General features: G+C 41.8%; 1 protein-coding gene across 1 annotated transcript in view; it reads right to left on the minus strand.

Moving 5' to 3' along the window:
* RAP1A (RAP1A, member of RAS oncogene family) overlaps positions 1-9,792 on the minus strand; it is a 93,254-nt gene extending 83,462 nt beyond the window's left edge. The window contains exon 1 of the mRNA XM_036768072.1: positions 9,661-9,792. The gene's annotated coding sequence lies outside the window, so the exon portion shown is untranslated. The remainder of the gene's footprint in view (positions 1-9,660) is intronic.
* Positions 9,793-15,901: the final 6,109 nt, after the last annotated feature.

A 15,901-nucleotide genomic window follows, 5' to 3' on the forward strand; every position in this document is an offset into this window, starting at 1 on the left:
GATGTCATCAAGAAATATATGACCAAAAAAAAATGGACTGGTCACATGGTAAAGAATAATGGGCAAACAAACCAAGTGTTCAAGTGGTATCCTCGCAAAGTCAGGATAAACTGGTGAAGGCCTATGGCATATTGGAAGCTTCCTGTGATGGGCTTATGGGATCACATGGACAAGAATTGCACAGGATGGGTGGCATGGGTAGATTGCAATCTGTACTGCATAAGGGAACATCCAAACTAAAGAGATCATAGGACTATTTCAAAGTTTTATGAAAAAGTCAATTGTCGTGCAGAAATCCATAAATGCTATAAACATAACATTTCCAATTTAACCCAACATCATTTATTAAGCACCTACTATATGCCAGGAACAAGGGATACAGACAAAACCAATAAATATCTACCCTCAAGAAACCTACACTGTAGGAGAGAGATACATCATGTTTTCAGATAAGTATATATAAGAAGCATAAGTATATACAAGAAGCTCTAACAAGTAAGGGGATCAGCTAGGTCTTATAACAGGAGGTGGCATCAGAGCTAAGCCTTAAAGGAGCTTTTCACATATTTTTAAAATGATTCTACATATTGACTAATGTTAATCTTTTTACTTACTAAAATATCAACAATAGTACATTTACCACATTGCAAGTCAACACAATAGGTTCCCAATAGTCTCCAATAACAAAAAAGTTCACTAAATTATAATCAAAAGTCTAAGTCTGGGGGCAGCTGGGTGGCGCAGTGAGTAGAGCACCAGCCCTCAAGTCAGGAGGACCTGAATTCAAATTCAGCCTCAGACACTTGACACATGTACTAGCTGTGTGACCTTGGTCAAGTCACTTAACCCCAATTGCCCTGCCCCAAAAAAACAAATGTCTAAGTCTTCAGTAAATAGATTTCTTTCCCCTGGGGCAGTGAGGAGGTTCAGTGCATATAGCACTAGGCCTGGAATCAGGAGTTCCAGAGTTCAAATCTGGCCTCAGACACTTTCTAGCTACGTGACCCTGGGCAAGTCACTTAACCCTGTTTGCCTCAGTTCCTCATCTGTAAAATGAGCTGAAGAAGGAAATGGCAAACCATTACAGTATCTCTGCCAAGAAAACCCCTAATGGGGTCATGAAAGAGTCATAAATAGATTTTTACTAAAAACACTTTCCAAAAAATCCATTTCAATTAAAGCTGTTTTTAAAAAAAGACAACGTATTATGACACTTTTTTTTAATAAAGCAGATTTAGTGATAACTCATTAACATGAAAGTTCAATCACTGTCACTTCTGAATGTTGACTGCACTTAGTGACAGCTCACACTCATACAGCACTTTAAGTTTTATTTATTTATACATACACACACACACACACACACACCAACAATAACAATCTTATGAGTAGATAGTACAAGTAACGTTATGTTCATTTCACAGGGGAGGAAAATTAGGATCGGAGAGATTAAGTGACTTGTACAAAATGATACAAAAATAGTTAAGTGCAGAAGGCCTGCTTTACTGATTTCAAGTCAATTTCTTCTTTCCACTCCTGCATACTACCTCTGCTTATAAGGTGAGAAACTATCTTTTCTAGAGTAAAGACAGCAAAGTCAGAACTGGGATTTCAACGTCTAATATGCTTATTAACCTCCAAGTTGTCAAAAAAAAATGCTATGTTCTAAAATTAGAAGCATTCACTAAAACTACAAGTGGATCTCTTCACAATCTGGAAGCAAGTACCACAAAATGTGGTCAACACTGTTCTAACAGAAGGCATCATACAAGAGAACTATTTCACTGCACACATGTTCATAAAGAATAAGAAAAGTTCATATAAACTAAACTGAAAATATATAAAGAAAAGAAAAACTAGAAGCCAACTCTTTATTTTGCAAACTCTCTGCTCTTACCTTATAGGTATATCATAGTCAAGTCTAGGGGGAAAAAAACAACAATTATGAAAGCAGTGTTGGCAAGCTACCAATGCATTTTTGCCCTCATACACACTTTTCTCTTTTTGGAGAATAGTGACATGGGAAGAAGAATTCAAATCAGAGTGGAAAAAAGATTAGAGATGAGCAACTCTACACAGAAAATTATTCATGTTAAACAGAATTACAATGACAAACCAAACAGAGAAAAATCCCGTCTCCATAATGCAGCATATACAGAAAAGCTTAGGCTCAGATTAAGATCATTATTATAGCAAAATTAATTTTTACAATATCACTTTCCAAACAATTAGAAAAAGTTTGTTCTAAGATTAAACATTAGAAAATGAGTCCACAATAATGACTGCTAAACAACAGTGTGGGTGTCCCCCAAGACTCTGTCATTGGCTGGCTTCTCTTTTTATTCTATACCATGTCACTTGGTGACCTCATCAATCCCCATGGGTTCAATTATCACCTCTATGCAGATGATTCTCAGATCTATCCAGCCCTTACCTACCTCCTGACCTTCAGTCTCACATCACCAAGTGCCACTTGGACATCTCAAACTGGATGTCCTGTAAACATCTAAAATTCACCATATACAAAACAATTCATTATTCTTCCTCTAAAGCTCTTCTCTTTTTCCAGCTTCCCAATTATTGTCAAGGTCACTATCGTCTTTACAGTCACCCAGCATCACAACCATATCACCCTTGACTCCTCACTTACACTTACCCCAGATACTTAATTTGTTGCCATATCTTGTCATTTCTACCTTCACAACATCTCTTGTATTTATCAGCCTATCTCTCCACTCACACAACACCCCACCCCAACCCCCACCCCACCACGGTACAGGCCCTCATCACCTTGCACTAGAACTTCTGCAGTAGCCACCGGTGCATCTCCCTGACTCAAGCCTCTCCGCGCTCCAGTCTATCAACCACTCACCTGCCAAGTGATTTTCCGGAAGCACAGGTCTGACCATATTAGCCCTCTACTCAATAAATTCCCAATGTTTCCCTATCACCTCTAGGATCAAATATGAAATCCTATAGCTTTCAATCCTTTTCAAACTCAGTGCCTTCCTACCTTTCCAATCCTCTTACCCTTCCTCTCCTCTGTCTGCCCTCCCATGCAGCCATGCTTGCCTGGCTGCCATTTCTCCCCCACAACATTCCATTTCTCTGTTCCAAGCCTGTGTACTTGTGGTCCCCAATGCCTGAAATCCTCTCTCTCCAAACCTCAGCCTTTTGGTTTCCTTTAGCTCAAATCCAACCTTCCAAAAGAGGCCTTTGCTGGGCCACCCTACTTCTAATGCCTTACATCTACACTGTATATTTTATGTGTAAATAGTCGTTTGTAGAATGTGAGCTCCCAGAGAAAAGGACCACATTGCAGCCTTTCCTTGTATCTCCTGCATTTAAGCACAGTACCTTACACATAATAAGCACAATGCTTATTGGACAAAGAATAAAGGGATTTAACAGGTATCACAGTGGACAGAGGAAGAAAAAAGTTCAAATATGGCCTCAGACATACTTACTAGCTATGTGACCATATCTCGTCACTGAGATAGCGAATGCATAAGCACTTTGTAAACAGGTTCTAGAGAAATTCAGAGTTAACACCAAGTTAATTATTTTAAGTTGAAAATGGATTTTTTAAAAACTATGAAAATGGATCATTCATTAAAAGTAAGTCTAGGTTCTGATACTAACATTACAACTACAGTATCACCTTATCTACAATATTTCAGATTGCCTATAATAAGTACATTTTAGAACTTTAGAAGTATAATTCATGGCAGAAGATTCAATCAGAACATGAAAATTGAAACAATCAGTATTTTCAAATTTCACTTGTTAAAAATAGTTACTGTTTGTTTAATTTTCTACATCAAGGAAGCTAATTTGGAAGAGTATTCCTATTTATACATGAATTTTGAATATTACTGAAATTACAGTGAATAATGGATTTAACTCTCCAGATTACACTCTCAAGAGATCTGAAATAGCATTCTACTATGAAAATAGTGATTGCTAGTAGTAAGCTACAGTCTTACAAACTGTGTTTTGGGTTTTGTTGAAAGTCTTAATAAGTTGTGCCCCATTTTTTTGACCTATTCATTTTTTATAAAGTCTTGCCTACTTAAGCTAAAGCTGCGTTCTATCATATAAGATTATTTTTTACAAACACATGCAGCATAACATTTCCTGTTTTAGTTCCACCTTAAAAACCACTAGATTGTGTGGGTACATACCAGTCACATTTATGTATTCAAAATATTCTTGATAATGACAAAACTGTAGTCTATAGCAATCCCCATTATATAAATTGAATTAGTGATACACACTTATAAGACAAGTATAAGAAAATATAAAATTACATGTTTAATTTACAGATTAACTTTACCATTACACATTACCGACCTCTTCAAATGAACTATACTAAGTAGCTTTACTGGTGACAAATGTTGGAAAATCAGAGTAATTCTAACTAACTTTTTAGGTTTCCAATGCCTGAATATATAATGGAAATGACAAACAGAAAAACACCCCAAATCATTAACTAACTTACTGATGGGAAATCTTAGTCTTATAAAACATCTTCAAATCCCCTGTGTGCATACCACATACCTCTGAAAATTATATGAAATGGATTATTTTTAGAATGCTTATAAAAAGCTCAATATTTCCTGTTTTAACTCCACCTTAACAACAACACACACTTTCCTTTTGATTTTCTCAGCTCCTACCTCTGTTTTCAAGTGGAAAGGATCAGGACAATAGCCATAAGTTTAGGTTGGTTAGCACATGTTACTAAATGAACTCAAGTTCAAAATTTGGGCCAATTAAACCTATGTAAAAGAGGAAAAAATATCCCACAGACACAACCCCTTATCTGATATCTCAAAAACGTATGCCAAGATGAGAATCTAAAGACGGTTTAATGCAAATCCATCACCAAAACTGCAAAAATTTTAAATTCATGTCGAGTGGCTCAGTGGCAACTTTGTAAGAAAAGTTAACACATAAGGAATATTAAGATAATGTTAAAAAAAAAAACAAAATTGATCCCTGTTTTCTAACCAAAAGTCTCATACACTGAGGGAAATAAGGCATACACACATAAGTATATATTTAATATGTTTAATATGTATATAGTTTGTAACATGAATCTTTTTTATGACGAGATGTGAAATTTGGCATTCTCAACGTCAGTACAGCAAGATAATGACATAATACTGTATAAGTATTCAATTCTTAGAAATGTCACATTTACTTTAAAAAAAAAAACCCAGATGAAACCTATTTTTTTTTAAATTGGATTTTAAAAGTGGTTAAAGTGGGCTATGTTAATCCTCAATTTAAAATGCACTATAGCACTCAGATACATTTCTGATGTTGATTACATTTTTCTCTTGCTGGTTGGGAATTTGGATGACTGTTTATAAGGAATGTTATAGAGGGTGCTTCAGGTGAGAGTTAAACTATATGACTCTGAGGCCTCTTACAACTTTTGAATATTATGATTCTATGATTTTTAACTCAAGATTTCAGAACTACAAAAGTTCCTACAATGGTATGATTTTTTAACCAAAGCATAAAACCTGTAACACTTCTATAAACTAAAATTTCAAAGCAGTTGATATTTGACAATATCAACAACAACCATTTGATTTTTTTTCCCCAGCCAACCTGAGATTTCACTGGTATAGAGCAGAGGTGTCAAACACACAGCTGCATGCTGCCCACACTCCAACACTCAGCAATCAATCCAAACAGATTAAAATATAATTTGGAAATATTTAACAAAGTAAATAAGAATACAATAAAACACTGCTAATATTGCATGTTAAAACCAAGTCAATCTGTGGCCTGCAGGGACCCTTAAATGGTATAGTTTAATGTCCTCTCCCCACCTCCTATTTGAGTTTGACACCACTCTTTTAGAGCAAATGCCTAGTGTGAAAACTCTCTCCTACGGATTAGGCAGGAACTGGTGCCTAATCTTTACAACTGCCTACGGCAGTGAGAGGTTAAGTGACTTAGCCAAGGTCATAAAGCTAGTATGTGTCAGAGGCAGGGCTTTAAACTAGATCTTCAGGACTCCAAGGCTGGTGCTATAAAGTACTACCATGGTGCCTCTTAGTGTTTGAATAACTATATGGAACTGCAAAAATTTACAATTCAATTGTGAGTTTCTACAATAGTGGTATAATTTATCTTCAAAAAGAAAAATACAGGGCTGTAACAATCATAAGATTCTAAAGATACAATACAAAAACCCAGAAATTATACAAATTGCAAATGACATTAAAATCTTTCCTTATTTGGAGAAAATACTTACAAACATGAAAAATTAACTAAATATGGAATTTTGTATATAATTTTCTCACATAAAGTAGGTGTTAGTTAGAATTTTAAGTTTCCAATTAGGCAGTATTGCCAATCTCTGTCCACAACAGAGTGGCAATTATGTTTCAATGGCTCCCTATTAACTACTGAATTCAGTTCAAACTTCCCTTTAGCACTCAAGGCCATTCACAAGGTGGAACCACCTTCTCTTATTCCCCTTCACCTACTCTATGCACCTATCAACCTGGACTACTTATTACTGCTCCTCTATTATCCGTACTGCCAAAATTTTGCTTTAACTGCTCGTTTTGCCTGGAATGTCCAACTGACCTTTTTCGCTGGCAGAATTCCTATACATCCTTTAAAGGCTAATTCAGTTCTTACCTCTTCAGGAGGTCTTCAAAGAGCTCCCCAAATGGCAATGGCCATTCCCTCTTGGTCCTCAGAGCTCTTTATTCACCCTTTTATGAGAGCAACAGGATTGTGAACTTGGATTTAAAAAAAAAAAGTCTGAGTCCTGAAATTTTAGAATCCTGAATGACATTTAGTAGCTGTGTGACCAAAGGTAAGTCACATAACTTCTCTCAGTATCGGATCTTTTAGTATTGGCACTAAAGATAATGATGATAACTGCAATATTTCACAGGCTGGTTATAAAGAGTGTATGTCAAAGTGCTTTTGGCAAAGCAGAATGCTGGACTTGGAAGTCACAAAAGACCCAGGTTCAAATCCCACTTACTGGTAAGGTGTGACCACAGAGAAGTCCCATACACATTTTTTTTTTAAACTTTTTTTTTTTTGCTTTTTTTTTTTTTGGCAGGGCAATTGGGGTTAAGTGACTTGCCCAAGGTCACACAGCTAGTACATGTGTCAAGTGTCTGAGGCCGGATTTGAACTCAGGTCCTCCTGACTCCAGGGCCGGTGCTCTACTGACTGTGCCACCTAGCTGCCCCCCCATACACATTTTTTAAAATATACTTTGGGGAAGGGAGAATTCAGCAAGAAAAATGGTAAAGCAGCTAGCGCTTGAATTGAACTAAGGCTAAAAGCAGTAGTGAGGAAGGAGACCATTCTCCAGGTATGGGGGAACACAGCCTATCTATGCAAAGGAGACTGAATAGGGAATTTCTATACAGGGGATAATAACTAGGTCAATTTGGCTGGAAGGGAGTAGGGGGTGGGATATGAAATCAGTCTGGAAAGATAGGTTGAAACCAGAATGTAAAAGATTTTCATCCTTTAAGCAATAAGGGCCGCTAAGGCCTCCTGAGCTGTGACATGGTCAGACTATATTCAACGCTAACAAATTATACCAATCAGTTGAAGCAATATACCAAAAAAGATATCACAGCTTGTCACTAAAACCTTCTATCTGAACAGTGCAGCACCAGGAGCCAGAAGTGTATGTTCTAGTCCTGACGCTAATGCTTACAAGCTGTGTGACCCTGGGAAAGGAACAAACTCTGTCTCAGTTTCCTTATCTGAAAAATAAGGAGACTGAACTACATCACTGCTAAAGTCACTTCCACCTCCAAAATACTATGATTCTAAACATATCTTCAAGTGGAACATGGGTCAAAATTCTGAATCAACAAGTTGAGACTCACCAAAACCTCTTAAGAATAACCAAGTTAAAACAAAGACATTCAGTTATTTTAAAAAAGGAAAAATAAACAACACAGATGAAAAGGAGCTTGGGGCCTAACTTGGTGGTTGTTATAAAATCAAGATAATTCAGGTAGCCATCACAGAAAAAGAAAAGAAAAAAACGACACACATACACCACCCTCACCATTCTGAACAGGAAACCCAAGGAAAGTTTCCAAATCCTATTTGCAGCAGCTCTTTTCCAGAGGACTACTACTCCTCAGCACTCTGAAAGTACAGGCCCTACATTCAGAACTAAGAGCTGGTACTACACGTTTAGGGTGTCACTACAATAAATAACAGGAAAAAATTATATCGTCACACACTACCTATGAGGGTACATAACCCTGTCTTCTATAAAGTCGTGCCTTGTTGACCTCTTACCTCATCTTTTTTCCTCTCTCCCAAGAAGTAAACTTACTTTCTAACATCCAGGGATGAGTCCTGAAAAGGTTCCCTTCACTCCAACCCCAACTCCTTCCCATAGCAGGGGCACAGCATGTTCTGAAATAGTTCCCCACAGGTGTGCAAGTCCCAATCCCCTCTCCCCCTTCCTCCCCATGAAAAAGTATCCTTTGCAGTAGCAGCATATTATAAAACTTCAAGGCCAGTGCCCTCAACCACAAACTTCTTTGGGAGAGGTATATTCGACCTTTCTACCTTCTCAGTTCTGAGGCAAGACAAGAATCCCATTACACACACTTTCCTAACTCTATACCCAAAGAATTAAAAAAAAAAAAAGGTAGTGCCTAAAAAGAGGCTAACAGTATTTGACAGTCATTCCCTTCTCCGTTTTGAGGCAAGACAGCAATCCCATTGCACACACTTCCCTAACTATATACCCAGGGAGTTAAAAAAAAAAATAGTGCCTGAAAAGAAGATAATAGTATTTGACAGTCATGCCCCCCCACCCCGGTTTTGAGGCAAGACAGGAATCCCATTGCACCCACTTTCCTAAGCACATACCCAAGTTTTGGTTTTTTTTTAAGATACTTTCTAAAAGAGAGGCTAATGGCACTCGACAGTCATACCCTCCTCAGTTTTGAGGCAAGACAAGAACCCACTGCACCCTCTTTTCTAACGATACCCTCAAGGAGTTTTTTTTTTTAAAGGTACTGCTTAAAAGCGGGGCTAGTGCGGGCAGGGGCAATGAAATGGGTTTGTAAGAGAACAGGAGCCCCAGAAAGGGGCGCTCCCCAGGTAGCGGAGAGGTGGGCGCCTCAAGGGGCACCGGGACCTCAAGGGAGGCGCTAAGTGCGGGGGACCCGGCACAAGCAAGGCGCCTCCTTTTTCCTGGGGGGGAGGGCAGGAAAGGTGCGCTAGCCCCCAGTGGGCCATCCCCCGGCCCCCACCCCAGGAGGTCTGGGGCACGGGGCCCCTGCCAGGCCAGGTGCGAGGCGGGGACAGGAATGGGGACCTGCCGCCCCGCAGGGTGGGGGCTCGATGTCCGCCCCTTTCCGGGCCCCTCCCGCCGGCCCGGGCCACCCCGCCGGCCCGTCCCGGGCGTGGCTGCCTGTGGCCGCGGCTGTGGCGGCGGCGGCGGTGGGGCCTCCCCGAGCCCCGGCCCCTCCCGCCAGCCTGGGCCCCGCCGCCGCCGCCACCGCCCCGGACACTGAGGGGAAAGGGCGGGGGGGGGGGGGGGGAAGAGCAGGGGACTGACGGACGGACGGACAGACAGGCGGACGGCGGCATCAGCCGCAGCCGGCCCCGCGCCCCCAGCCTCTCACTCACCCCCTGGTCCGGCGCCTCCTCCTCCTCCTCCTCCTCCGCCTCCTCCTCCTCCTCCTCCCCCTCGGCCGCGGGTCCTGCTCGGGCTCTGCGCGGCGGCGGCAGCGGGGCGGCCTCGGGAGCGGCGGCGGCGGCGGCAGCGGCGGCCTCGGGAGCGGCGGCGGCGGCCTCGGGACCGCGCGCGCACGCACGCACGGACGCACGCCCCGCCTCCTCCTTCCTTCTCCTCTCCCGGCTCCGCCCCCTCTGCGAGAGCCCACGCTTCGCCCCGCCCCCGAGCCTCGTTCTGGAGGCCGCCTTAAAAAGAGCCGGCGGAGAGCGCGGGGACCGAGAGAGGCGTGAGAAGTGAGGGCAGTCGGCCTAGTTCCCCGAACTGAACCCCTCACATCCCCACCCCGCCCCCCACCCTCCGCCCCGACTTCCCCATTTTGAGGGGTGCCAGCGCCGGCGTTCCAGTCATCCCGAGGCCGAACGTCCGTGTCATCGTCTCTGACTCTTCCGTCCTCTTCTCAGCCCCCGTGCACTTAGTGGTGCCTCTGCACGATCTCCAGTGTCCGGCTCCCGTCTACACGCAGGGGCCACCACCCTAATCCGGGAGCTTAGCTTTTCTTGCCCAGAGGATCGTTCATAACCTCCCGACTCTCCTTCCTGCTTCCAGTTTAGATACGCGCCTTGGGCGATCTTCCTAATAACGTTCTGTCATGTCACTCCTGAAAAATCTTCAGTGGGTTCTCACTGCCTAATGAATAAATTACAAACCACTGACTGACATTCAAGGCCCTTCACAGCCTGGCTCCAACCTGCCTCTCCAGGCTTATTCTATAAAGCCGGCATGTATATAACACCTACTATGTGCCAAGGAGGCAGATAGGTGGCTCAGTGGAATAAGGAAAACCTGAGTACAAACCTGGCCTCAGACACTTACCTGCTGTGTGACCCTGGACAAGTCACTTAGTTTCTGTTTGCCTTAACCCACTAGAGAAGGAAGTAGCAAACCACTCCAGTATCTTTGGAAGAAAAAAAAAAACCCTTGGACAGAATGGTCCATGGGGTCAGGAAGAGCAGGATGTGACTGAACTGTGCTAAGCGCTTTACAAATGTTATCACATTTGATCTTCACAACAACCCTGGGATGTAGATACTATTACTACCTCCATTTTACGGGTGAAGAAACTGAGGCAAAAAGAGTTTAAGGGACTTGCCTAGAGTCACACAACTAGTAAATGTCTGAGGCTGAATTTGAACTCGGGTCTTCCTGACTCCAGGTCCAGCGGCCTATCCCCTGCACCTAGCTGCCATATATCCTGCATACTGCATTCCGGACAAACAGGACCATTTTCTGTCCTCTTCTCATGTCCACTCTTCCCATTCATCATACTCAAAATAGATTAGCATCACTCCTTTACCATTATCCCTCCAACTTTTAAGTCCTGAAGTCCTTCCCTTCTTTCAAGGTCCTAGTCAGATGCCACCTGCTCTTTGAAGCCTTCCTTGACTCCATCACTGAAATATTATCCCCATTTCTAATGAAAGTCATCAAATCAGTCAACAAGGACTTACAAGCAAAAGGAAAGACAAACCATCTCCACCCTCAAGGAGTTTATAATCAGGATAGTCAATACAAAAAAACAACCTGAAGTCCCAGCCTTTTCTCAAAATTGAGGTTCCGGGAGGAACTCTACAATGGGATCAAGCATCTCTGAGTCACAGGGAGAAGGTCACTAAAATATAGAGGCAAAGTCAGAAGAGGAAGTTCAGCTGGTCTAGAAAGTGAAAGTGAGCTCTTCCCAAATTTCTCAGACCATTTTCTGTTGGACTCTCCTGTACCTAGCTCACTCTCCCTTCTATCACTTTGCACAGAGAACGGAAATGTTTATTGAATGGAATTAAGTTGAATTGAACATTTGGAGGGAAAAGGGAAGATAGGAAGTGAAGGAGAGAGGGAGAGGGCTCTGAAGGAACCTGAAAATGAAAGAAAATAAAAGTAAGCAGTGGGAAGAATGGGAAGGAACTAGCTCTAAGATCTTCTCTGAGTTTTAGTTTCTGTAAAATAAGAGGTTTGGTCTATTCTAGATCATGTCTAAGGACTCCTCCAACTGTACATGATACTGGAAAAGGAAGGTCTTTGAAAGAGATGGTTGAGGCCGGGGGCTCCATATTCTTCTCCATGCCAGATATGGAACTTATGTGTTACTTGGTATATAAGTTCTAGGAAGTTGTCTAAGGCACATAGAGGTTTAAAGGGGCTTCCCTAGAAGCATGCAGCCTACTATCAGAGACAGGATTTGAACCCTCCTCCTGATTCCAAACCCTGTATTCTATCCACTATGTGGACTATGCAGTAAAAAGGATAGTCTGTGAATAGATCACTCTATCTTCTTGCATGTAATAATAGTAACTTTTAACAACTTTTATGTAATGCTCTTATATACCTATCTCAGTCTTCACAATAACCCTCATCAAGTCAGTAATGCAAGTATTATTATCCTCGTTTTACAGATTAAGAAACTGAGGTTCAGAGAAGTTAAGGAAGTTGAATGAGGTTACAACAACTAGTAACTAAACGGCACTCTAAGTCAGGTCTTCTGACTCCTGGTCCCATGCTCTTTCACCTAGAGCACAGCTGCCTCAAACATTTGGTGAGAATATAATCCTAGAAGATGTTTCCTCTGTTAGTCTTTACTAAATGAATAAGTGATTTATTGATACAAAATCTCCTAAGAGTGGGATTAATATGAGGGAAATTGACTCTTGGAGGAGTTAATCCACACCCAAGGATCAAATTAGGTGCCTGGCAAAGGTCCCTTGAAAGTTTTGGGAGGAGCTTCATGCTTCTCCAAGATGCTTGTACCCTTGTGCCCTGGGTTACTTTTACACTATGACACCCCAGTTCCTCTCCCGGCTACCCTGAATATTAGAGCCTTCATCCTTTGTCCCCCCTTCAGTGTCTGGCACACCTCTGACAACTGTAACTTTTTCTTAAGGGCAGAGGAGATCCCAATTCCCACTGTCCTAACACTGACTCCAATAGTAATAAGACACAAAGGGAAGAGGTGAAACCTACAAACAGGCAAGGAAAAAAATCCTAAAACTTAGAGTTGGTTAAAAAGTAGGATGGCTTGCTTTGAGCAATGGTGGGTTCTTTCTCCTTGAAGGTCTACAAACAGGCTGGAGCACCATTTGGTGGGTATAATACAATGGGAGTTCCTTTCATATATGAGTTAGATGAGATACCCTGTAAGGATATCTCAATTTCGAATTCCTATGATCTGGCCTTGGAGAAACTTTCCTTTGCCATAAAACTTGAGCTACTAAAGAGGGCAGACGTTTGGTGTTATTACTTTTCTTCCGGTAGCTTTCTGAGAATTTCTCCCAAATGTTTCCAGATTCTTAGGAGACTTGTCTAACTCGGTATTATTTTTTTATCTTAGGTGAAGCTGACTGGAGTGAAGTGGCAGGGCCCTGGAGCCAGTTTATGGACAAAGTCGTTTTTTAAGCATTAAGGTCGTGACACAAATCAATTTATTTTTAGAAAAGGAGCTCCATGTAATTTTGTTGATATTGTTGTTTAGTCATTTTCAGCCAGGTTCAATTCTTTGTCACTTTTTTTTTTGCAAAGATACTGGAGAGGTTTACCATTTCCTTTTCTAGCTCATTTTATAGATGAGGAAACTGAGGCAAACCGGGTTAAGTGACTTGTCCAAGGTCACGATGCAGATTTTAAAATATTTTCAGAGCTAATAGCTCCATTTCCTCATGTAGAATAAGAATAAAGTTATTTTTCAATGCCAAGCTAGAAACAACGGTCCATTTGGGACACTAGAATATAAGTGTCTGGCAAAGTCAAAACCAGGGTGGGGTGACCGAGTTTTATCCAGGGTGCTGAAATTGAGGGCACACTTTCTCCCTTGGTGGTCTTCTGGCTCACCATTTCTGTGCCACAAAGTCCTCTCCCAGCCCTGTGTTTCAGAATACTGCATCATTCTTGACTGTATCCCAGGACTGAAGAAGAAGCCATTATGCCTGCTCCCACCAGTCTTATCTTGCAATTCCTCCTGGGTGCTGTGGAGTTTGGGGGTGAATCAGGTATAATTAGCTGGGCTAAACAGGTGCAGGCCAGACTCGAGGAGGCAACAGGCTTCCCTTCTTCTCAGCACAACTGCACCTGGCCTTGGGTGGCTCAGAGAAAAGCCATGTGCGGGGGTAACCGAAGGTACAGAATACCAAAGACTTCCCATACCACAGAAGCTCTGTAGCTTCTCTTACGATAGTAATAGCAGTAGGTGACCTTTCTAACCCTAAATCTACGATTCTATGAAAATAATTATTGCACAGGAACTCAGGAAAATATATTAAATAACCCTTGTGACCTAGAATACTCATGCTACCTAATGAATAATACTTATTGATCATAATCCTTGAGTAAAGCAACGATAAGGCTCATGTGACTCTACCTTACATGTAAAACAACCCTTGGACAGTGAAGTTGTTGGCTTTCATGTATAAAAAGGCTGGCAAAACACCAAACAGTAAATTATTGGAGCTCTTTCTATATTTCCCCATGAGAAGAATAACGAGACACTTGACAGGAAGGAGGTTGGAGACAGACTGTGACAGGCTTTAAATGCCGCACAAAGGAATTATATTTTATCCTTGAATCAATAGGAAATATCTTGAGTGAGGAAATATCATGGTCCGAGCCATATTCTAGGACTATATTGGTACTTGATTGGAAGATGACCAGGAAAAGAAGGAGAAACTGGAGGGAGGAGGGGCTACCACATTAGTCCAGGCAAATGGTGTTGAGGGCCTGAGCTAGGATGGTGGCCGTGTGAGTGGAGAGAAATGGACAGACTTTGAGGTATATTGTGGAAGTACAATTGACAATACTTGGTAAATGATCAGATATCAGGAGTAAGAAAATGAGAAGAGTTGAGGATGAGCCGGAGGTTGTGAACCTGAGAGATTAGAAGGATGCTGGTGACCTCAGTAGAAGTAGGTGAATAAAGAAAAGAGGTGGATTTGGGGAGAAAAATACTGAGTTTTATTCTGGGCATGCTGAGTGTGTGCGATGCTTATGGAGCATCCTGCTGGATATGCCCAGCATGCAGTTGATGATGTGGGACTGGAGTTCAGGGCAGATGTTGGTCTAATATGTAAATATGGGAGTCATTTGCAAAGAGATGATAATTAAACCGTTTGAGCTGATGAGATCACTGAGAGATCATAGAGATAAAAGAAAATAAGGCCTAGGTCAAAGCCCTGGGGTACACCCACACATAGAGGGCAGGGTTTGGATGATTATCCACCAAAGGAGACTGAGAAGGGGCATGCAAACAGGGAGAGTATAACCAAGAGAAAGCAATGTCATGAAAACAACGTGGGGGGGAAAGGATATTCAGGAAGAACGGATAGTTAATAGTGTCAAATGCTTCAGAGAGCTTAAGAAGGATGACGCCTGGGGAAAAGACTCACTAGATTTAGCAATCAAGAGAGCTACTTGGTGATCTTTCAGTCAAGTGGTGTGGCCCAGCCCGGAAATTAGATTGCAAAGGGTTTGAGAAGTGAGTGGGAGGTGAAGAAGGAGACGAGTACAAAAGACTTTTTCTAGGAGCTTAACAGAAAGTAAAAGATGCAGACTTTTGAGTCTTTAACTATATATCCTTAAAGGTACAAACACCCGCAATGGTTAATTGAATTCTGGCGTTCAGGGACTGCTACAGACCTAAACGACACCCCCTTGAACTCCTATAAAAGAGAGAAGGCAGAAAAAATCAGAACTAAGAACCAGAGATGAGAGAGCCCACCTCTCTCATAGTTCCTTCTCAGTCTTCTTTGCTGAGATCATCAAGGCAAAGCAAAGCAACATCTCTGCTGGGTATATGTCCTGCCCTCTAAACCATGAGTACACCCTCAAGGCTCTCACCTGGGCTCTCTTCTCTTTTTTCAGTATATCTTCTCACTTAATGATCCCTTTAGCTTCCATGGATCATCATCTCCATGTAGATGACATATATATGTATGTATATGTGCATATATATGTATATGCACATTTACATACATGTGGATAGATGCATGTATACGTATGTATATGTGTGTCGTGTGTGTGTATGTGAATGTATGTATGTATGTATGGTCCTGATTTTTCACCTGACCTCCAATCCAACATCTCCCATTATCTATTGGACATCTCCACCTGAATGTCCCCTCTGGCATCTCAAAGCCAACATGGCCAAAATAGAGC

The sequence above is a fragment of the Trichosurus vulpecula genome, chromosome 7 (assembly GCF_011100635.1).
Source record: "Trichosurus vulpecula isolate mTriVul1 chromosome 7, mTriVul1.pri, whole genome shotgun sequence".
NCBI classification, from domain to species: domain Eukaryota; kingdom Metazoa; phylum Chordata; class Mammalia; order Diprotodontia; family Phalangeridae; genus Trichosurus; species Trichosurus vulpecula.